The sequence below is a fragment of the Ornithodoros turicata genome, chromosome 5 (assembly GCF_037126465.1).
Source record: "Ornithodoros turicata isolate Travis chromosome 5, ASM3712646v1, whole genome shotgun sequence".
Classification (NCBI taxonomy): domain Eukaryota; kingdom Metazoa; phylum Arthropoda; class Arachnida; order Ixodida; family Argasidae; genus Ornithodoros; species Ornithodoros turicata.
Window position 1 is genome coordinate 73,223,110 of NC_088205.1, and position 24,479 is coordinate 73,247,588.

At 46.5% G+C, this 24,479-nt stretch overlaps 1 protein-coding gene and 1 non-coding gene across 4 annotated transcripts in view; one reads left to right on the plus strand and one right to left on the minus strand.

Moving 5' to 3' along the window:
- LOC135394754 (cGMP-dependent 3',5'-cyclic phosphodiesterase-like) overlaps positions 1-24,479 on the plus strand; it is a 164,307-nt gene that overhangs the window by 107,968 nt on the left and 31,860 nt on the right. For all 3 annotated transcript variants that reach the window (XM_064625684.1, XM_064625686.1, XM_064625689.1), the window contains exon 3: positions 22,334-22,419. The gene's annotated coding sequence lies outside the window, so the exon portion shown is untranslated. The remainder of the gene's footprint in view (positions 1-22,333; positions 22,420-24,479) is intronic.
- On the minus strand, positions 14,829-14,901 carry Trnat-ggu (transfer RNA threonine (anticodon GGU)). Its single transcript has one exon. It is a non-coding gene; the product is annotated as a tRNA-Thr (tRNA).

The window sequence follows — 24,479 nt, forward strand, 5'->3', positions numbered from 1 at the left end:
ATCATAAGCCCACAAATTGCAGGGATGTCATGTTCTGGAGCGGGCACTCGTCTCCTAGCAACGACGCCGGCGTCCGGGGAGGGTCACGTGGTGGAGAAATCACGTGACGCTGATCGAAAAAGGGGAAATGGGAGAAGTGTCTTCTCCCTCCTTTGTGTTTTCTCGAAGGTCGGAGCGGTCGGATGATATCTCACGTGGGGCTCCGCTAACAGAGTGTAAAAAGTGAGCCCCCGAAAGACGCGAAGGGCAATAACTTTGCCAGATGATAGCCGGGGGCTCCGTTGGAGTCTAACATGACGTCACAGTTCTCAAAAATAAAAATTAATTTTCTCTGTCTTTCGCGTCACGTAGAACCAAAATATTTTGCAGGAATGTAAAGTGAGACCCCCCCCCCCTCAAGAAGATTTCAGTAACATTACTTTGGGTAGGATTCTGAAGACACGAGATTTAGTCCGTAGTGGCACTCTAAGTATTGCAGATAGGTGTGAGGTTTGTTCGTGAACAAGATGGACTGGTAGTGTCACGGACATTATAGCAATTGTCTTAAGGATTGGTAGTCTAGACACCGGGTGCAACCTCTTCATAAACACCATTTTTTCTCAAATTACACGGCCCAAAGGCTGCCCTTCTGTTACACTTTTTCGAGAGAACTTGGTCTGAAAAATGAGCTTTCTTTCGTATTCAGACAACCAGCAGTTATCTCTCTCGAGCGTAGTCTCGCCACACTTTCGACGTCGCGCGTGCAGTTCCACCGCGAAAAACTGCACCAGTGAAACTTTTTGTGCGCACAAAACAGAAAGTAATATCAACGCGAACCTCGTACACTGCGACTTGTTTCCATAGAAAATTGCTTTTATGCCCGCTTTCTTCCGTAATTGGATAATGGCGTGCCTTCACTTTTTTTGCCTCCTCTTTTCGATTAATGAGTTGTCTCCGCCAGCTGCCACCGTCGCTGTTGCGTGCCGTGTTTACGAAATTCTCGCCCGCGCTTCCTGTATAAGCAGTGCGCTCGTAATTTGCCTGCCGATGCCGGAGTAGCTCTCTGACAAAAATTATCGCCATTCCCGTCTCCTGTGTCGGGAAAGTAGTGATGATGAGATCTTCGGCTCGCCTTCGACGCCGCTTAAGTTGCCGTCCGTAAGGTGGTAACGCCGATCATATAGAGCACCCAATTGACCGGTCATCATATAAGGGGTATACCCCCTATATTGGGTGCTCTATATTGGGTGCTGAGTGATTCCACATCAGGGATTCCACCCACTCTCCCCGGGGGGTGTTTTACAACACCATCCCCTGAAATTGCTAAGATTGCATTCCATGAACATATACCCCCCCATAGCAGTTCTGACTTTCTTGAGAGATTCTAGTCATATGAACAGCCTGTGAACTCAGTCGTGCAATCTCATTCTTCTGTGCCCCACCCTCACCCTCAACGCATTAACCTCATGCTTTCTTTTTAAAGTCATCTTCTGTGATCCATCTCATCGTTCTTTCACCGTTTGTTAGTCATCTTTTTTTTTTGTTGTTGTTGTCATCTTTGTCTTTAATCTACCTCATCCTTCTTTCATCATTTGTTAGTTTATCCTTTATTTCCTAATTCTTTCTATTTATTTATTTCTTATTCCTTCCTATTTCTTTCTTTCTTTAATTCTTTTCTTTTTATTTATTTATTACTTCTTAATTTTCTTTATTTATATTTATTTATTTCTGGAATAGTAAGCCGACGTCTCGTTTGGCTGACCTTTCCCCCATTTTTGTTCCCTTTTCGTCTAATGAATATACCCCCCCCCCCCAATTATACTATCGTTGTTTTGAACATATTTTTATATATTTTATAAGATGTCGACAAATATCGGTAATTTAAAGATGCGCTCGCGGATATCACCATATATCATCTCACCTTGCCTCATCTCACATTATCTAGCCTTATCTCGCACTTCCTTCTGGTTCAGTTGTATATTCCTTTTCTGTACCTGCATGGCCCGAGATTGGCCCTGCAGTATTGCTAAATAACAATAATATCGGTAAACAGAGATTCTTCGCGAGGACATTGATACCGCTAAATATCGACGAAATATCTGCTTTTTTGTCGGTGATATCTATACGTACCGATACATCGATATTTTTCTCGGTATCTTAATCGATGTTTATGGATATTGTGTGGCAGTTTATCGATATTTCTGAATTCCGATATTTTTACAGCTCTGGTAAGAGGGCATTGTATCGTCTTATGATTTGACAATAACAACTTCATTGTGAGGCGATGAGTGGGGAGTTTCATAGCCAGGGGCGATACTCTACCCCGCATTGCTGGTGGTGATGCGGGGAATGAAATAATGAGCCCCTTCACAATCGAAGTCCTATGGTATCCAGAAAGAGAGCTTTGAGGGCAGAGCATTGGTGGGCTGGTTGTGGCCAGGGACCAAGCAATTTTGTGAGAAAGAAGGGGCGAGAGTCCAGCTCGTTAAGGGATTTATGATTTGAAATCTTATTTTCTGCATATAAAAAAGTGTAATCTTCAAACACCCGGCGGAGGCACATCCGGAAGCAAAAGCGTCAGGTCAGGACTCGGGAGCCGTCGATATTTCGAACAGAGACTGTCCTCGTCATTGGCATTGTATTTAAAAGGTTGGAGAATTACGTAATAAAGAAGCGTAGCGCACGTTGAAACAGTATACAAGGTGATCTGTTATACTAGGTGTTCCAGGGAACGCGGCACAAAATATCCTCAATTCACCTACTTCCACTCACCAAAAAACGACTTGTGTTTTATGATAATATTTTTTACGCAAATTTAATGAGTGTTTTGTTTGTGATGCTCACTTTAGAGCACGCGTGAGAAGGGATTCGAAATTCTTATGAATTGCTTAATTAAAATCTTGCGCCAATTAACTCTCGACATGAGCCCATAATGCCACACGTCTATGTGATGGCACGTTCGGATTGGAGCAGTGATTTATCCAGACCCCCACAACCCCCCTACAAACCCCACATGTTTTGTCACCCCCCCCCCCCTCTTATACTTGGTATTCTGGATAAACTATTGCATTGGAGTTTCTCGTCTCTCTTGATGTGTGCCTCTGTCGGTGACAATCTCATACCATCTTGACTGTATTAGTCATTCCCTGATGTGAGTTTTAAAATCTTGTTGGTATGACATCCCATGTATATCACGCGCGAGAAACGTCGTTATGTAACTACAGGGCGTGGTATTAAGCTGTAATCACTCTGCGCTTAAGCAGCACTTATACGGCTCGCTGTTTTGAATGCCTACGTTTCAGTGGTCATGTCCGCGTGTGCTTGTTGACATTCCGCCCTGCTGCTCAGATAACTGACGTGTGAGGCTATTCGTTGCGACACAGTCTTTGATGCGGGTCCGAAAAAGAAAAGCTCTCACGGAGATAAGAGACGTTACATAAAACATACATCCTTGGTGGTAAGCCAGCCATGTGTTGAGTCCCAAAAAGTAAAGCCATAAAATTAATAATAATAAAGGGAAAAATAAACACGTCAAGAGAGAGAGAGAAAAGACGTACTCTACGAGGATTGCACGGGCTCGGGGAGCGAAGGATATAGATATCGTCGCAAAAGCCAGTCGTGACATTAAGCCACAGTATGCACTTCCGCGAAAAAAGTTTGATAGAAGGAGAGACAGAGAGGAGGAAGAATTGAGCTTAAATGTGAGAGCACTTGTTCCACTACGAGTGTGAAATGGGGGTAATATGACCATGTAGTAGGCATGTACAGATAAGTGCGTGCTGTGTAGAGTCTGCGTCTTCTAAAAGTCTTTGAAAGGAAGTGGTCCATGGATGCTACAAGTGCCACCAAATATACATCTCTCCCTGTTTGCAAACAGATGACGTCATAGCGGTCGACAGCGCCACCAATTTGGTAGAGTTGAACCACACTAGAAGCCAGAGGTGAACAAGGTCGCGCCCGAGCGCCACGGTCTTGAGGGGATTACGATGGTCCCTGAAAGGGACGTGACATTCTGTCCTACTTTTCTTTCAATAGGAGGCAGCGAACAAGTGTCCATTCGTGGAACACAGCCCTCCCCTTCTGATTTGTTTCGGTTTCAGTCTGTCTACCTACGTCATGATGACGTTTCTTGGGTAGAGGTCTATTGTTTATAAAGCTTATAATGGTTGAGTCCAGACACTTCTACGGCTCAAGAGTTCTTCAAGCGTTCACGAAACGTTCTACGCGCCGGAGCAGCTTCCGAAGCACGGTAATCCATGAAGTGTTGCTACATCGAAAGATCAGGCCCAAATCCTCCTTCTCTGGGCCGGCAACAATGTGGGAGAGAACGAGTTGGATGGTGAAAGCATGTCCTAGATTCTTAAAACAGAACTTCAGCGCGTAACACAGTTCAACCACCCCAGCAGTCCATTCGAATGGCATCCGTTCTCTTGCGTGACACGTTGCAACCTGTAACCGTAGCGCGCGAGCGCGTGGCCTGCTTGCATGCCAGCGCCGCCTTGCGTCGATGCTGGGGTGGAGGCTCTAAGACCGTGGCACACGACCGCCTCCTCTCGATCGGTTGAGCTCAGGGGAATCGGCATGGTTCGAATGGATCACCTGCTGTAGCGTAGGGGGATTTCACGCCGAAGCAGGCAGAGTGGTCCGGTCGACCACTCCATTTTTTTTCTTCTTTCAAACATATATTAAAGCCTTGCATATTGGAAGCAATATCTTCCTAGGAGGCAATATCTGAAGCAAAAAATTGTTTGCTTCAGAGATGGTCGAAGTTACTTTCGGAACGCAACGTCGTTCGCGAAGTAACTTCGACCGTCTCTGAAGCATTCTTTTTTTTTTTTTTTTTTTGATGTGCTGTTTTGAGTCGCTATGAAGAACGTTTGTGAGTAAAATGAACGATGTTACGAGTGGGAATATATGGGATGCGCGCTGTCGAATTTACCCATTTTCGGTAGACACCCCTCATAAAAAGACTGTTGGGTGCGTTGCCCCAAATCACAATACGATGTAATAATAATTGGGGGTTTACGTCGCGAGACAACTGAGATCACTATACGATGTACTTGCGATGAGAAGACAGGGCATTTCGAGACGAACACAATGATGGAGATTACTTTCGGGTATCACAACTGGGAGACGACAGTGAGGTTCCCAAACCTTCCATATTTTACAAATGAGGCAACTTTGAGATTTTTTATCTCCTCAAGGGCAAACCTTAGAATATTCAGAACTTCGGATGCAATGCTACCCACCCGTGACAATCCGTGAAAAAGAAATCGGCTGAATACGTCAAATAATTACGAAGATACGTGGCGTCACACATAGTGCGAAGCGCAATGGTCGAAATGCCCATATCTGAACGATAACTCATTAAAAAATAACCACTAATTATTTTCAACTACTTTCAGCGCCAATATGCCTCCTAGGGACGAGACTTTAATGCATGTTTGAAAGAAAAAAATTGGAGATGTCGACCGGACTATCCTGCCTGATTCGGCGTGAAATCACCCTGTATAGTATCACCTTACGCTCTCGCAAAACAGGCACAATAACTGCGGGTGTGCGTTATCAATCACGCTTTATCTAAATGCCGGTTTGCGGAAGGGCGAGCTTGAAAGGCACAATATTCTGAAATAAGTTTGAGGCATATGCAAACACTGTAGGCTCACCCATGTTTGCTCTTAGCGTTCTGCTCACTATGATATGTGTAGGGTTCGTGGTTTTCGGCATTTTCCGAAAAATGCGGGAAAACACCCTCCGAATGATTTTTTTTCAGATTCGGAATATTCCGAAAAAATCCGAATTTCTGGTATCTTGACAGCTGTCATTCCTGGAACCGCAAAGGGAAATCCCCTTGGAATCTCCCGTTGTCGACTATTTCTCGAGCGTGGCATTATCTTCGGGCTGTGCCCTTGTTTCGTTGTGCTCAAGCGCTTATAGGAGGATGACCTCAGCTTTGGCAGCACACGTACTTAGTGACACACCTATCTTTAGTGAATTTACTATTCAGAACCCTTGTGGTCTGTTGTTGTCGGGTTAAAAAGAGATCACGAGTGTACGGAGCTCCTAAACGGTTTCAAAAGCAGATCGCTGATCCCCTGCCATAGCCTTCTAGTTCATTTTGGTGTTCTCTGTATTCCTCTATCTACTCCGCTCCAGTTACCAATTGGAGTGACCCTTGTTTCCGTTCCTGAGGCACTTCAAGGCACTTTACTGTATGAGGACTTATTCTTATGTTCTACGAGATGAATCTCGTATGGATGATATAAAGCGCGAGTTCTTCGAATATGCTGCATGCCCTGCTCCATAGACTCTGTTCTCGATCTCGTCACCACCGTCGAGCAAGCGAGGAGCCAGAAGAAAATAGTCATGGCAGTGTTCCTGGACGTCAAGAGAGCCTACGACACCGTCAGTCATGCCAACGTTCTGCATCTTTTGTTGCAAGCAGGCGTTCCCGACAGAATGTTCTTCTGGCTGGCTGATTTTTTGCGCCATAGAACACTCTCTGTTCGCACAAAAGAAGGAGTCACTTCGAAAGTTGTCTTGACTCAGGGCGTACCACAAGGCAGCGTTTTAAGTCCTATCCTTTTCAACCTTGTAATGGCAGGCCTAAAGTCCTGTATCGCCTCTAAAGTCAATATATCTATCTATGCTGATGACGTCTGCATTTGGACTGTTGGGAAATCGAGGCCTGCAATCCTACGCCGTCTTCAGCATTCCCTGGATAACATCTTGCGGTACCTAACGAAGGCAGGCATGGATATATCAACTGAGAAAACAGCAGTCATGGCTTTTACTCGGAAGCATATGCATCGGTATCAGCTCTTCCTTGGCGACACGCCTCTTAGGCTGGTAGCACACCATAGATTCCTGGGTGTCATCCTAGACTCCAACTTGTCCTGGAAGAAACACATCGATCACCTGGACACAAAGGCACACCGGTGGATTTCCGTCATTCGCCACTTTGCTGGGCCGAAGTGGGGAATGAATGAGAAGTCTCTTCTGGCCATCCACAAAGCCCTAGTCCGAGGAACTCTCCTATATAGCCTACCAGTCTTGCACGGAATTTCACAGACGCAAGAACATCGACTGCGGTGTATTCTAGCACGGAGCTTAAGGGTATGTCTTGGCGTCCCGAGAGCCGCGGAAACGCGGATGGTGATAGCAGAAGCCCGCGAAATACCCATTGAAGTCTTACGGCAGAGGGAGACCATTCGCCATTACTTGCGCCTCAGAGCACACCACCGCCGCCATCCACTAATAGCAAAAGTTTGTCGCCGGAAGCAATGTAACGCATACAACTGTTTCATGGAAGTGAAACCTAAGGTTCCCCCGTTTTCTGCAAGATCACTGGTGCCCACGACGCCTCCGTGGTCGCTTCCAGTACCATCGATCGCATTGTCAATTCCTGGTCTTAATGTCAAACGAAACCAAGTGCCTACATCAGTTCTGAAACAGCTTGCAGCGGATATGATGCACAATCGCTATTCTGACCACACTGCAGTTTTCACTGACGGATCCTCCAGTCATGAATGTTCATCGTCTGCATTTGTTATTCCAACTGACGGTGTGTCACATGGATACCGTCTCTCACACCGCACATCATCAATGTCGGCTGAGTTATATGCTATCCTGTTGTTTCTACGTAAGACGCCCTGTGACGATCCGCGGGCCTGGGTCATCTACTCAGATTCAAAGGCTGCTCTTCAATGCATAGCCAACATGGGAATACGTGGATCGCTCGCCCCAGTTGTCACTGATATCCTCCATCAGGTTCAGCTTCTAAGCGATCACGGTCATCATATATCCCTGCAGTGCGTCCCGGGTCACTGTGGTTTGAGCGGAAACGAAGAAGCCGACAGAGCGGCAACGGCTGCCCAACAGTCTCCGGCTGTTGTACCAACGGTGTTATCAAGAGGAGACAGGAGATCACTTCTGAATGAGCTCATTCAGCCACTAGCTCGCCAGCAGTGGAGTCGGGACATCACTGACAGGTCTCTCATGTATTCTGTGGATCCCACTATGTCCTTCTCAGTTCCTGACCGTTTACCACGCTATTTCACGTCCCTCCTGCACAGGCTTCGTCTCAACTTTGCCTTCACTCCCCAATTCAAGTGCCGAATCGGATACTGTGACAGCTGCCTATGCTCCAAATGTGGCGTTGAAGCGAACATTGAGCACGTCCTAATAGAATGTAAGCTCTACGAAACGGAGAGGCGGCAACTCTGTGCTCAGCTGAGTGGTGCTAGCCGACAGACGTTCAACCTGGCTGCAATTCTTGGCCCATGTCAGAGCCATGTCCAACACCGTCGAGGACTTCTGATGTTCTTGGAGTTCCTCTTGGCTACCGGCTTGCTCCAGACGCTGTAGGGTCCACCCCTGCATCTCAAGGACCATTGGCGCTTCTTTCATGTGCTTCTTCCTTTTGTGCGACGTATAGCGTTGCGCAACCAGACGACGGGAGTTCGAGTTGGACTTGCACATAACTCCATTTTCATATTTCACATCTCATGCTTCTCGTGTAATGGGGTAGGGTACTGCTCTCAAGCGGTGAATCACCCCAGGCCATAGTCATGATTTAGTTGTTGTTGTTGCCCCTCAGGTGGATATATCTCCTATTCTGCTATTCAGTTTGGCCTTTGTTATCGCAGTGCGCCTTAAGCGTACTGGCTATTCCTGTTTCTAGCGCTAATGTTGAGCGCGCGTTCTCTAAACTGCGTGTTATTAATCGCAAGGAGCGAGCCGCTATGACAGATGCGAGCATGATGATGTACGCTTGCATCTATTACAACAAGAGGTAGTCTCCTTGTTTGCTGGTTTGGCACAGGCAATAAAAGACATTGTTAATGAAACCATGAATCGATTCACTTCTTTTCGGTTCGTTGTTACTTCGCGCGCAAAATAGGCTTTCCTTCATACGAAATAATTAGATGCCTGTATTTAGGCAATTATTTTTTGGGCGGAATATAGATGCCGAAAAAATCCGATTTATAGTCCCCCATATAAATGCCGATAAACACCCCCCGAATTGGGTTGAAAATAAATGCCGAAAACCACAAACCCTAGATATGTGTTATCACAGAGTGTTCTCTCTCTCTTTTTTTTTTTTTTTTTCATGCTGCTGCGGAAAGATTTGGTAACGTGTTTGTGTGGATGCAAATGCTCCGAAAGAACACTGATATTTTTGCTCGCATACTGATTTTCTTATCGCTGAAGTGCCTGCAGATAGCTAACTGAGTAGGTGATCCGTGCGTGCTTGCCGTGGCCCCCATCGAGAGGGGGCGCTTGTGCACCAGGGCCTCCCAGTCTCCACTCGAGCTCGCCCCACCATCGACACAAGGCGGCGCTAGCATGCAAGCAAGCAGGCCACGCGCTCCCGCGGGCTCTAGGACATTTCGGTACAGGACGTTCCGGTACAGGACGTTTCGGTACGGACATTTCGGTACACGGACATTTCGGTGCACGGACATTTCGGTACACGGACATTTCGGTACACGGACATTTCGGTGCACGGACATTTCGGTGCACGGGCATTTCGGTACACGGACATTTCGGTGCACGGACATTTCGGTACAAGGACGTTTCGCTAGGGCTGTCCACACGTTGTCATGTCGCTACCGTGGTAGTGATAAATTGATAAGATGCTATCGCCTCTTTGGAGCCTATATTTTATATATATACTCAACAATATTGCCAGTTAGTGGGATACTGATGAATAATGCATCGTGAGCAGCATCTGTGTGATGACACCACTATAAGAGGGTGTTTTTTCAAGCGGTACAGAATTAATGATAAAGCTACGCGAGCCGTACTTGGATGCGGTTCTCGCATGCCCTGGCGGAAATCCCACGCGTTGTGATTGTGTGACCGTGTGTGTGACTTTCCAGTTTGTTTTGTGTTCTTCCTTTCCTTTTCTTTTCTTTGTCTTTTCCTTTTCTTTTCTTCTCTTCGTTGTCTTCCCCTTTTCTTTTCTTCTTTTCCTTTTCGTTTTCTTCTTCTTTGTCCTCCGCTTTTGTTATCTTCTTTTTCTTTCCTTTTTTTTCTTCCCCCATTTTCCATTTTTTGGAATAGCAAGCCGACCTCCGTCTGGCTGACCTTTCCTTTCTTTTTCTTAATACTGTAGAAGTGGTTTTTTTCGCGCGGAATTATTTTTTGCGTTTTTCGCGCACTCCTCCAAAATCGCGAATTTAAGTTCCCGCGAATAACTCTAGCCACATGAGGGCGAAAATCGTTCGGCGTTCGACGCTGTACCGTGACTACCTTGACTCTTACTGCTCCATGCAGTGTAGGCAGTTTAAGCAAGCCGCAGAAGATTTGTTTTATCCCATCAGCCTAGATGTAAGGAAATGAAAATCGATCACCCTACAAACCCTTACTCCTACAAACCCGTTGCACTGTACATACAGTGTACCAGTGTTCATCTCGGCCATGGGTCTTCTACACAGACTCGAAAGCTGCTATCCAATGCCTCGCAACAATGGGCATTCGAGGTCCTCTCGCGTCCATTGTTGCTGACGTGCTTGAAACTTACAAGGAGCTGCTAGACCTGGGCCACTGCGTAGTATTACAGTGGGTACCTGGTCATGTCGGCGTACCCGGCAATGAAGAGGCCGACCGGGCGGCCCTGCGGGGTCATCATATAGCTTCAGCCCACTCTATCATCTTGCCCAAAGGTGATCGTCAGGCCCTCGTCCGTGCTCTCTCTGCAGACAAGACAAGATCACAGTGGCTGCATGACATTACACCCTACTCTCTGCTCCACGCAGTGGATCCTTCTCTTTCACTGTCGCTTCCTCATCGCCTTCCGCGACACTACGCATCCCTGCTTCACCGCATGCGGCTGAATGTTGCATTTACACCAGTTATGAGGCAGCGTCTTGGCCGTGCGCCCTCGGACCTTTGTGCAGCATGCAGTGTGCGTGCAGACCTGCACCACCTACTTATGGACTGCCCGGACTACCAGCGGGAGCGTGCGATATTGCAGCACGAACTGCATGCGATCGATCATCGCCCCTTTACCATAGGCAAGGTGCTGGGCCCATGGTCCAGTCCAGCTCATACACGCCAAGGTCTGCGTCACCTCTGGGACTTCTTGTCATCAACAGGCCTCTCCACCCTGCTTTGATTACCGGACCCCTTATCATAATCATCATAATCTCTCATCACGTACAAGTGGCACTGGGGCAGCGCCCAGCCTGCTGGCCGGCATCAGCCCCATCTCATCATCGTCTCTCTATTTGTGTGTGTGTGTGTGTGTGTGTGTACCACTATACCACGAAGCCTTTTCTCGCATCCTCAAAACCAGCTTGTATGATACTACCACACCTCAACCGAACTGTTCAGTGCCTGAGTGATAATGAATGAGAGCTGCTAAAATCAAGTGGCTGACCTGCACGCGGCCAGTACTATGACCTCCTGTAGGGTCACTAAAGGCCATTGTACAGGGCATTTCCTCCCATGTCTGTGAGAAGAAGAAAGGAATTGACCTAGAATGCCGCCATTAACGTGAACAACGGATGTCTTAGTACTTGCCGAAACATGCCGGAGTGTTGACGGCGGCACGATATGCAAGAGGAAAGCACCCCCGGAAACCTGTGTCGCGAATTTAACTTCTCGCGAATAACTCCTCAAACCAGCTCTGTTCGGAAACGCGAAAATATTTTCCACGCGGAAAAAATGACTTCTACAGTAAACATATTCCCCCCACGAGTTTTTTTGTGTGTTCTAATTCGAATACTAATTGATTATAGTTTATCAGTCGATTTCTTTATCAAAGCTTTTGATGACAAAACAAATAAAATATCAGAAAGCAGGCGACCCTTTTTTTTATGTCCACACCCTTTCCTCGAAATCTTCAACGCCCGGCGTGAGGTTTAAATTATTCATCTCCCAAATTTTTTACCGTGGCCCAGCTCACGTTGTTTTCGAATCCGATTTGTTAAAACCATGTGATATAGCGCGGAAGATAAATAATGAGATTGTCCACTTGAATGTCCATTGTTCATGAATTGTCTGCTCTACGTTGGGTGACGAGCTGTCTGCCTGGGTAGAATGGTGGCACATTACACGTATATTTACCTGTTGATTTTTCTTTGTCTCGGAGTTCTCACACTAAAACATTTTGCGGATGAATGTTCTCGCAAAGTAAATTGCTGTGTAATGACAGAAAAAGTGTGGTGTATTGATTGAATAAACTCGTCTGTCTTGCTGCATTTCTTTCTGCTTATTTTTATTTTTTCTCTTTTGCTACATTTTCTTCTCGTTTCTTTCCTTTTCTTGGGAACAGCAAGCCGTTTGTAGTGGCTGATATTTCCACCTTCTCTTTTTCTTTTCTTTATGTCATTGAACTATCTGCCCTCATGAACCAGCACACTTTCGCCAGTCCGTCACCGTAGCATGCAGCGATTCCTCCAAGAAAACGCGAACTGTAACAGTGGTACAAAAACATCGACAAGCGTAGTAGGTCTGAATGTTGGGGTGCGGACAATTGCTCACCGGACAATTGCTCACCGGACAGTTGCTCACCGGACAGTTGCTCACCGGACAATTGCTCACCAAAAACTGCTGAGGCCGGACAATTGCTCACCGCCTCTTTCACCACACTTATATTGTGATTTTATTTCGCGTTTATGGCGCTTGACTTTTTTATGTCAGCTGAACTTCTTTTTTAGGTGTGTAAGTCGCTTCAAATAGATCTAGGAATCCACCAGTGAAGAGGGTGAGGCGGGAGGTCGTCCACTTGAAGGCACACCTGAAGCGTCTTTGTCAGGATATCCGTCCATGGGGCGTTCCTAGAGGAGTATTTCACAAGGGGGGGGGGGGTGCAGCAAAGTGTTTCCAGGGGGGCAAAGCGTGCAACCACGTCACCTCCTTCCCTGGAGATGGACGCTGCGGACTGTGCGGGTGTTCACAGGTTCATATTATGATGACTCTGAGAAAATAATCATGACCTATGAATAAAGAGTGCGCAATTTTACAAAGTGACCTTGTCCCCGTCTCGGTACGCTCATGCCTGCGTCACCAGGATCTTCCAAGACACGAGACGGGGAAGATTTAAAATCACATCATTATTTAACCACTAAAATTAACGAATTTTCTATATCTGTCCAAGTCGGTTTAGCGAACGAAAGCCACATTTTAGCGCCCGTTAGACTTAGTAGGCCGGAGACGACTGTACAATACGGTGGTTAGTTTATTATTAGGTTGGTTCAAGTTCAGTGTTTGCACCGCTATGTCCAGGTTAGTCTAAGTTCGCTGTTGGCAGTTTCCCGCGCGCAACTGTGCATTGTATAGCCAGATAACATTTATTTACAGTAGTTTGTTTTGAAATGGGGATTTCGATCACTTTATTTCGAGGTACACCCAAGTTCAGCTAACAAATAAAAAGTCAAGTATATGAGCACCAAAAACGATAAACCATAAATAAAATCACATCACATAAAACCGCGAAATAAAATTACATATAAGTGCGATGAAAGAGGCGGTGAGCAATTGTCCGGCTTCAGCAGTTCTGTGGTGAGCAATTGTCCGGTGAGCAACTGTCCGGTGAGCACCTGTCCGGTGAGCAATTGTCCGGTGGGCAATTGTCCTGGATCCCTGAATGTTGTCGGCGACTTGTACCGAAGCGTCCGAAGAGGCGATAGCATCTCATCAATTTATCACTACCACGGAAGCGACGTGACAACGTGTAGACAGCCCTGGCGAAACGTCCTTGTACCTAAATGTCCGTGCACCGAAATGTCCATGTACCGAAATGCCCGTACCGAAACGTCCTGTACCGAAAGATCCTGTACCGTAATGTCCGCATACCGCTCCCGCGCTACGGTTAGAGTCACTAAATAAGCTTCGTTTCATAGTATCGACACTGAGTTCCAAGGGAGAGCAGGAGCTCCATCTTGTTTCCGCACCACACCGGTACCATCCCGATTTGAGGATCAAGGACGGCTAACGTAATGCTCGCTGTGGGACAGAGAAGCGTGTATGATTGTTGCGCGATAATCCACTTTTTTGTCCACCAGAGCGTCCCGAAAATATCGAGGTGAGCTCAAGGCCGTCAACTGCTGCTTGTAAACGAAAGGAGCATTTCACCCGCGCACGACAGATGTCATCGAGCGCTAAAGTGCGCAGTGCGCGTGCGTGTGGGTAGCGTGGCGCGGAAACAAGATGGCGCATGCTCGCTCTTGGAACTCAGTGTCGATACTCTGAAGCGTAGCTTATGTAGTGACTCTAGCTACGGTTAAAGCGCCAACAGCATGAGACGTTTTGCATCCTACCGCCGGCTGTGCTGTCTGAGGTTTTCCCTGGGTTTTCCGAAGACTTTCCAGACGAATGTCGGCACAGTTCCCCCTGAAGTCGGCCCAGGACGCATACTAATCCCCCTGTCCCCCCACTCCTTCCTGCTGTCCTCTCTCCATCTGTCCACATCTGTACGCCGCTCATAGCCACAGTTGCTTCGCGGCGCTAACACGCAATTAAAAAAAAATGAGACGTTTTGCGAGCGGCAGGGCGTCGCGCTTTTCTCAGCGACAAACGACGCTGGCAAAAAACGCTCGGAGCTCACCGCATGCAGCGTTTCTACAACGGCGGATGGACGGCATCTCATGCGAACGTTTCCGTAATCTCTCAGGGAAAGGAACTATACGTAACTTGATAAACACTTTATTACAAGTGAAGAAACACAGGTGCTTTCGAGTGATAATACGTTGTAACGAACAAGATACCGCAGCAATGCACGCTCAGGAAGCCACATTTGTTGTGAATTCTGATCCCGCTATTCACAAAGTACCCGCTTCGTGTATTTAGACGGAGCAAACTCAGCATTCCGATGAAAGATGAAAGTCACTGAAAAGGTTTGCCAGCTGTAGGACTCGAACCCACATCTTCTGGATTACCGGTCCAGGGCTCTACCAACTGAGCTAAGCTAACACGCCTTCTCAGCGACTTCCAGGGTGCGTCATCTGAAGGGACAAACCAGTCACTTTCTCTCACTCAGCCTCCTTTCACTCTTACATTTTAGCACACTCATACACACATTCATTTCATCTTTCATCGTTAATTTCTTGGGCAACTTGAGGCCTTGTTTGTGATTGTCCCTTCTATGTTGTTCCAGCCTCAGAACATCAGTTGTCTCATGTTCAGCATTCCGGTTGACAGCTTCATCAATCTGTTGCACACTTCTCCTCGTGTTTTGTATGTTGGACAGTCACACAAGAACTGCGTTCTTAACATCGGCAAGAAACTTCCGTTCTTCTGCCGAACGTTGTGGCCGAACAGCAGTCTGAGCGATCTATGGGGGCTCCCGAAAATTGGCGCGACCGGATGAACCTATCCCGAGGTTAATCCCTGATTGGCCATTTGCGCGCGTCGTCCAACCCTGAATTATCTATTCGCCTCGGACTTCGAGGGGAGCGTTCCACGATGCCTTGGCTTGACGGTCGCCAAACGCCGCGGCAGGACGCTCGATAAACGCTGGAGAAACGCCTCACGCCTTTTTGCGACATATATGCAGCCAATGTTAATTTTCATGGTAACACTGGCATACTGTGCAACGGTTGCACTTCAGCGTACTGTGTGGTGGAGCTCTGTTTTAAAAGCGTACCACCTTTACATTGAATCGCATAAAGATTTACATAAAATGCCGCGATGGGATTGCGTTGGACAGGCAACCTCGCCTCCTTTAGCTTCTGCTAAGCGTCAAGTGCCCGCTTTTAAACTTAGCCTCATTCCCGCCCGTGTGTGTTTTACGAATTAATATATGGTATATAAGTTATGGATCCCCAGTTATGTTAGCGGGCTCTAGTGGATCGTACGCTATCCCCTTTGCGTACGTAAGGGATAGCGTTGGTGATTCTGTGCACGCGCAAAACACAGAGAGCTCAGCACATGGCGCAGAACCACCACGCTATCCGTTACGTACGCGAAGGCGATAGCGTACTATGCGCTAAAACTCACTATTAGCAAACAGTTTGCAGCGTTTCTTTCTTATTCATTTGTGAAGCTGTGTGGATACTTGTGACAGTTTCCATGGATCACCTTATAGTACTGTACTTCGGTATCTGGGCAGTCCCGATTGAGAACCTGAATCCCTTTGCTAGACATTTCCCATTTCGAAGAGCACAAACCCCCGACATCAGGGTCACCCCTTGCCTTCGTCTCTGTACCAGCACTACGGTCTCTTTTCTCCAAACCCTGAAACTTCTCTTTCAAACCAAACCAATGATCTCGTAGTCCTTTTCTTTGCTTCGCTCTTTCTGAAGCGCCGTAGTACCTACACGGTTGAGACACACAACGTTTGCTCTCGATAAACGGAAGTCCCGTGAAACCATTTTCTGGGGCGAGAAGAACCTTAGAGATAAAAAGCGAATGCACACTCACGCACGGATGGAAGGGCAACCGTTTATAAGATTGTGAAAGATAAGTGGATGAAATTTCCAGAGAAAAAAAGGCAGTCATGCAGACACACACAGAGAAGGAAATAGAGGAGGTAATTAATAATAATAATAGTGAGTTGTAGGATGTCGTACGCTATCACCTTTGCGTACGTAAGGGATAGTGTTGGGGGTTCTGCGCACGTTCTGCGCATGCGCAAGACATAAATGGAGCGCTGCGCGTTGCGCAGAGCCATCATGCTATCCTTTACGCACGCAAATGCGATAGCGTACGATATTCTAAAACTCGCTAATAATTCGTGTCTTTGCGTCATGAGACAACTCTGGGATCGAGATTAAAGGTGTCAAAGAAAATTCCGGGGAGCTTTATTTCTGCGATGAGGAAGCCACATGACGACCCTCAGGGCCCCCCTTTGAATGTTAAATTGCCTCGCATATCAACTGCTGTTTTTAAATTCGAAATACCTCGTTAACAACGAGGACTGAATACGCAAAAACGTACGTGTATATGCGAGCCGTGAGAAGCATTCCTTCGGAGAATGAAAATGGCAAGGAGAAAAATCAATGTGGCGCAATCTGACGGCTTTGACTGGAACTTTGACGCGAAGTATGCTTATTGTCCTGCTCAACGTGTCATTAAACTTTCAAACCGACACCAACAAGAACCTTGTTTTGGTTTTGATGATGCTTCGAGCAATCAGATTTCTAAATCTATTCGCCTTTGTAAAGGCTGGCTCGATCGAAAGAGATTGTCTTCAGAATGCCGTAGAGTTTCTAACCCACTTGAGCCTGCACGTGCACACTCGAGCTTGCACATTGCGTGCATCCCATGGCGTGCATCCCATGGCAGTCCGCTATCATCCCTTGACAACTATCGGAGGCCTGCGTGCACTGCAGAGGTCGGGAAATACCTTGGATTACATCCAAATCACGCCAGACCAACTCGTTGCCGGGCAGCCTTGACCATGATGACGTGGTTTCGGTTTTCCACTGCTCGAGTATGCATAGTTGATAGTCAGACCAGTCAGCAGAGCGATAAGGAAGTTTACGATAAGGGTGCCCGAGTGACAACGTTGCACTTGGAGCGGAAAACGTGGAGTGCACGTGAGCTACGATGAGAGAGTCAGGTAGCGCACTACTCAGAAGTGGATGTCCGTCTAGTGATGCAATGCGTGCGGAAGGTTGGGTGAAAAATTGACGTACTTTCAGAATTTCTATTGTGTGGACGTTCAACTGGACGTAGAGAGTTTTATTGCGCGCGTACCGCGCGCGCAGTCGCTTTGCGTACGCGAAGGAAAAAATAGCGGGTGCACACTCCGCATGCGCAGATCGTACGTGACTTTGAGTATGGCGCGTGCGCAGTGTGAACACGCTATTTCCTTGCGTGCGTAGCCTATATGGTATAGGCTACGCCTAAAGCTCTTCGAAAAAAATTCAAAATTGATGTGCACTGTTGTGAGCTCTAAAAGCACAAGCAAAAAAACAAAAAAGCTCTAAAGGCACTTCACACAACTTAGACCTTACGCAAGTCATATTTATCGATTTCCGCGCTATGAGGGCGTCATTGATTTTCATTGCTCTGCTCACAGCTCTTTCATACACATAAAGGTCATTATGAAAGCCATCCTGCCTGAGGACATAGATTGTCGCATCTCCCGGTCGCTCTGTCGAAATTTCTGGGGTTTAGTGCACGCTGTTTTCGCTTTTACTTTCCTGTGGGATACATTACAGGTCTCAAATGGGCATATCGACAGTTAGAATTAAGCAGACGTCTATCTCGGAAGTAGATCTATATGGAAGTATTACTTCACCAACTACGTATTTCAATGCGACGCGTTTCTTTTTGTCCATGTATAAAGAACGGCCTTGTTTTTTTGCACGATGGATTCGGCGCGCGATATAATTCTCCCATCCGGCGATTTTGGTCTGTTAGAAGAAGAACGTCATCTTCGTTTATTAGATTATCGCGGGCATTGGAATATAGGGGAGGAAAAAAGGAGGCCGTTTCCACGCATAATATCGTTTATGCTGTTTGATGTTTTTACTATGTCGTCGATACGCATATTAAAGTCTGCAGAACACTGGCTCCAGTGCAGTCTCTTGGGCAACGTTGTCCTCTTCCGAAAATATATTCGTGGCCATTGAAGGGTACAAAATTGGTGACTTTTCCATAACTGAGCATTGCTGATTGATGTTTAAACTGCAATCGCGCTTACACTCGTCTGTCTATACATTGTACTGCTTGTGGCACACTTGCCTAAAATCTTCATTCAAGCGTACAGCCGCCCGCATCGATTTGGACGCCCATGAAAGAACTGTACCATTATTGTGCTTGAGGGTGGGCAGTATACCGTACTACGAGTCTACTAGTCGGAGGAAACAATCTTGCAACACCTGGTGCTTTCAGACAGGATAAGCCGCGAGCTGTGGATTTCGGACAAGTATGTCGCAAGCAGTACATAATTTGAAATGTTAAATTAATATTACGATTCCTGTACTCTTATTACTTCATTACAACTGTGCTTACACTGTTTTTTAAAGGTGCTGTAAAGCAGCAGGCAAGCTGTGCAAGCTGGTAGTATTGGCAGCGGCATTTGAAAGTTTATTCCGAAAGAAACCTACACTGCAAATTTTACGTGCGATAGGAAACTCTCAATATTTTTTCATCACGACTGAAATTGCGGTGAAAAGATGAGGGGCGACGCCTGGTGGGAAATAATCGCCCATTCGTCGAGCAACAGTGTTACACGTCCCCAGCCCTCTATCGGCTTAGTCATGGACTAAGTATCCGGTTTCTTGAACTTACTCTGAAAAGTTTGTTCATATGAGATAATTCCTGACATATATTCTCTCAAAATGCTAGAGCATTGGTACATCGTGGAAATGAGTAACAGAACTGTAAGCAGAATCACATTGAGGGTCACCTACGCAAAAATGCACCACGTCCGGCGAGCCGGCGTGGTGATGGTAACGACCCACAGATGTCGCTGTACGCTCCCATTGCATTGACATGTTTATGTTCAGCACCCAGGCCGTCAAATGAGCCAGCATGCAGCTTTACAGTACCTTTAAGTATTGTACGTATTGCGTCGCTATTCGTGTACCCGCGCCTCTGACATTCCCCAGCGTACCCCAGCAAGACGTCATAGCTTTCTGTTGCCACGTGGAGCCGTCATATTTGATTAGTGTCAGTAGGTAGCCAACAGTAGCCAGCACTAGTCAGTAGCCAACACTGACACGTGAGCGCGAGCGCTCAACGTGTTGTCTTTTCGTGTTCTTCTAACCACGGAGGGGGGATATATGCTTATTGAGAAAGAATAGACAAAGTAGAGGTTAGTTAGTCTGGTACAGGCCGGCCTGATATTCTTTTTAAAAAATGAGAGGCATGGTCGGGAGGCAGGAGGCATGAAGGAAGCGCTATAGTGTAGTCGTGACCATCTCCTGCATGGTTGTGCAGGACTGCGCCGAGCAGAGTGGTCAAAGAGAAGTTGGTGTAGCCAAGTTGCGGTAAGTGACGTTGGAGGACGAGTCGTTGAGGGAGATACCGGTTGTAGGACAAAAGATAGTGCTGAATGTTAACTTCCACGCTGCACGTTGGGGGAGTTCGACTGGTGCATTTTATATAGGAGTGAGGGTGAGCGTGGAACATTCAGCCGAAGGCATTGGAGAAGTGATTCTTCTGCTCTACTGCAACGACAGGAAATGGTAGAGTCCTGCAGGGGATGGATTAGCTGCAAGAAAGGGTCATTATGAGGTAGTGTCCGCTCGGAACTGTCAGGGACACAGCGCCAGCGGCTGATGTGCAGGAAACTGGTCGAGGCCGTTAGGGGCGTAGGAGTAAGCAGGGAGAGCCCGGTAGATGTCGCTCGTTTCGCCATTGTGCAGTGCCGTGTATGCCAAAGGGAGTCTGGCCATTAGGAGGAGCCTAAAAAAGGGGCTCGACCTGTCAATCAAATTGAGCGTTTTTCATTGGCTGCTGTTTTCTATGTGGGCCGCCATGACACCAAAATTTTCCCGAAAATGGCGGCGTAGCTTGGAACGGCGAAGCGAGGATTTCATGACAATTTTTTTTCACAAATTACGTCAATTTTATTCCGTAAGTGTACATTCTGTTGCAATTATCTTGCAAATCACCTTTAAATTACGCTCCAGTGTCGATGTTTACCCTAAAATAATATGTTTCGTCGTCCTTGTTAGGCCTAGTAACGACAGCGATCACAGGCAAATAGCGAGAAAAACGCTACAAATGGCCAAAAATTTTCATTTTATGACATACTTTTATCTATAAACACATCTTTGCCCGTTCTTGGTTCAGTCTTGTTATGTTTCATAGTTAAAATACGTATAATGCCGGTGGTGGTGGTGGTGATGGCGATAGGGCTTGCCGTTGTCGGCCTCACGTACGTATAATACCGGCAGTCTGTTCCAACTAGCGGTTCTGCCGGCCAATCAGTTCTGCTAGCAAGCACTTCTGCTTCTGCTACTTCTGCCTTCTGCTATTCTGCGTCTTCCCGGCGTGCCCCTCACCATCCAGATGGCGCCGTTAAAAGTGGACGCAAAATCCATTATGTTGCTAGGTCGTCAGGGAATATCCTATGCAATCTAATCAAATCCAGTTTCCCGAAAATGTCGGCACCCAGTTTTATACAGGTAATATATAGCTTGGATAGCCTGGGGTTAATAGCGAACTGTATTTTGGCTCGTGATTGGCCAGAGCGCTCAAAAAGTGGGTGGAGCTCCAGGTATAGGCATGTTCCATTAATGGCCAGACTCCCTTTGGCATACACGGCTCTGCATTGTGTCTGCACGGGTGCTATCAAGGGGGCCTACGTGTCCCTGGGTCAATTGAGGCGTTACAGAATGACTATTAGCCGCGAGTTAGGTGACAGTATGAAATATGAGTACAGGGTGCCGTACAGCAGACAGGGTGCCGAGGAGTTCTGCTTCCATAGAGGGCATTAGGCAAGGGAGAGCGAAGGCTTGCTCAATGTCACTGTCTGGGATCTGAAAGAGAGCGCGCGAGCAACCATGGGGAATAAGGTGCTGCTCAGACCACGACCTACTAGATTATAGCGACCATGTCATAGGCACCCCTTAGCAGCGCCGCATTTGGAGGCTAGTGGTGGCGCTACTCATTGGTGCAGTTATTGCTTCCTCAATTTCTAAAATACTTTGTACTTCAGCTCACCTTCAAGCGGTGCATGTCCTACGACAAATGCTTCTCTCTAAAGTTGATTATCATCATCATTCTACGCGTTATCACAGGAGCTGTTGCTGTCGTCTGCTATACGGGAGTCGTACGTCCGCTTCTGCGAGTTCAAAATTCAAATTTCCATTGTCCCATCATAATGTAGATCTCGCTGGCCGATGAGTAGCGCTCCTAGCGGGTTGTGCGGACGGGCTCTTCGTTGGGGTTGCCGATTATGATATGGTCGCTATAATCAGCAGCTCGTGGCTCGGACGCAGCATATTCCGTAACTACAGGGCCGATGGTGTCCTCTGCTAAGAGCGCAGTATGCCATTCTCGATATTCCGGCACCATGCGATTGCTCAGCATAAGTACATAAGACACGGCGGAATTGATTTTTGTTTTGTTTTTTTGCCTTTTTCTTGGACTAGAATATCGCGTGGGGATATGTCACTTGTGCGAATATACAGCACGCATGTGATTGAAAAGCTAAATCCCCATATATAAATAAAGATACCACGAATTTGTATATTTTGCTGTGATATTTCTATTGGTTGTATCGAAAATTAATTGGTGGGAAGCTTCAAAGTCATTGTGACGTGGGGCACTTCCAGGAAAAAAAAAAGGAAGAAATCTCCAATTGCTTTGTCTTTCGATGTATGTTTGTTCTCTCGCATCATGCCTGTTGTTCAGAAAACGATTCTCTGGAGAGCATCTGTCATTTCTTCGTTAACTGTTACCCTTCCGCTGCAACCGCATTCCTTGACCTTGTGCTGTGCAGGCGATGAAAACGTGAACAGCGTTCCACTCAACTGGCATCCAATCAAAGGTTGGGAAAATGCCCTCTACATCCGACCCATTCACTTGGTGAGTGCTCTTTCATTATTTATGTTATCTCAGTCGTTTCAGTGAATGCTACACAGTCAAGTAAGTCGCTCTTTTTTTTCCTCTCTTTTTTCTTCCTTTCTTTCTTTTCTCATTCTTTTTGTGTGTGTGTCGGCATTGTACCAAGCAATAAAAAAGGCTCGAGTGCACGGCTATTCAAAACTGGCATCTCAGGACTTCTATTCATATGTACAGTCAAGTTTTAATTACCGTACGTTTGGTCCGAGTGCTCTACCGTTCTAATTAGCTATCCGCATTTTGTGATTCTTATTTTGCACCCTGACTGTGCAAAGAAAGAGAAAACAGGAGCAAAGAGAAAAACGTACCGCAAAGAGCCGCAAAGAAAAATTGAATATTTGATTTTGTTATTGATTTAACTTCGGTCGCACGTGATTTGATACCATTGCCTTGCAAGGGCTATAGTATAGCATGTGTCACGTGCTGCTCCAGCGTCTCGTTGAGACCGACAACGGCGAGTCCTTTTACAACCACCACCACCGCTGCTCCAGCGGCCTAGTGCTAGCTACTAGCTAGCTTAGGCCTAGCGGCTACGATGATGGCACAATATCGGCACAGTTTCCTGTGAAGTCGGCCCAGGACGCAAAACCCCTTCCTGCGTTAGTATAGAGTGACGTTCGCCCGCCTGAGCGTGGTCAACTACGTCAAGAAGTATCATCACCACCACCTGCTGGATGAATAAATGTCGTGCGTCGAGTCGTTGACGATTTCGTTGACGAGTCGTTGAGAATGGGTGCCATCGAGTTTGGATGTGCCATTTCACAGTTTTGGAGTCAGCTGTGCAACTCCCCTCCGTGGCTCTTTTTTTTTTTTTTTTTCTTTTTCCAAAAATCGAAACGCAGTTGAAAAAAAAAAAAGAAAGGAAAACGATTTCAGCATATTCGGGATTGAGGTTCAAACGAATGCGACGAGACATCTCGCTGCTGTTTCGAAAAAAAAAAAGAAAAGGAGAGAGAGAGAGATTCGCAAAAATGTTTGCAACAGTAGAAACAGCGCTGGGCTATAAGTGCGCGCGGTTTCCCGGAGGGAACTACCTCGATTGTGACTAACGTTTTAAATTTTTAACTATTTTACTTTTTCAAATATGAATCCATTCCGGATACTTTTTCAGTCCTCGTGCGCCCAACGTTTCGTGATGACTCGAGCGCCGAAAAATGTGAAATTCTCTCTCTCCCTCTTTGTCGAAGTACTTGACCTTCGATTCCAGTTCAGTAAGGAGAGACGGCTTATATATTTAATTATTCTATATTTTGTTTCAACTGGCTATAGAGTAAAGATAATAGTGGCGAAGAAAGTTCCATGGAAGGTTTCGCTTTCAGGACCGGTCGCGTACAAAAAAAAACTTGTCGAGGGAAAGAGTGATACCCTTTTCGTGCCGTGTTATACGGAGATATTTAATGACATTCGTCTGAATGACAGTTTTCGCGTAATGAGATCGCCACGACTCATTCGCCCACGGAATGCGTACGCTCGCTCCCATTGTCTGAGCACAAAGAGCAATTTAAAACTACCACTCTGTAATGCGCACTGCGCAATTATTTTATAAATTAAATGAAGATTATTTTTGGCAAAATGCATGGCGTTGCTAACGGCATTGCTTTTTTGCATAGTTGCTTTTGGCGGAGACTGCCACCTGACAGGCAGGATGACAACACTTTTGCGACATAGTGCAGAACGTCGATTATGAAATAAAGCAAATTTTCTCATTTTGTGCGGTATTATCGACATTTTCAATCTCTTTCAACACGTTTACGCTCTTCAAGCGTCGCATCTCTTATGGGAAACCCGCATCGGCATCATCACCTTTAATGCAATTCCAATCAGACATGTAGCACGACTATCGTAAGAAATGGCATTCGGGACCGGACTGACATTACACGCTGATGGCTTTCTTTTTTTCTTTTTTCTGCCCGTGTGTCACAGGCATCAGTCTACTCCCCCTTTTCCAACATCGTCGACATTTATGATGACGCGGAAGCATATGGCAGTAGCTGAAAGCTTCAAATTTTACAGCGCATATCCCC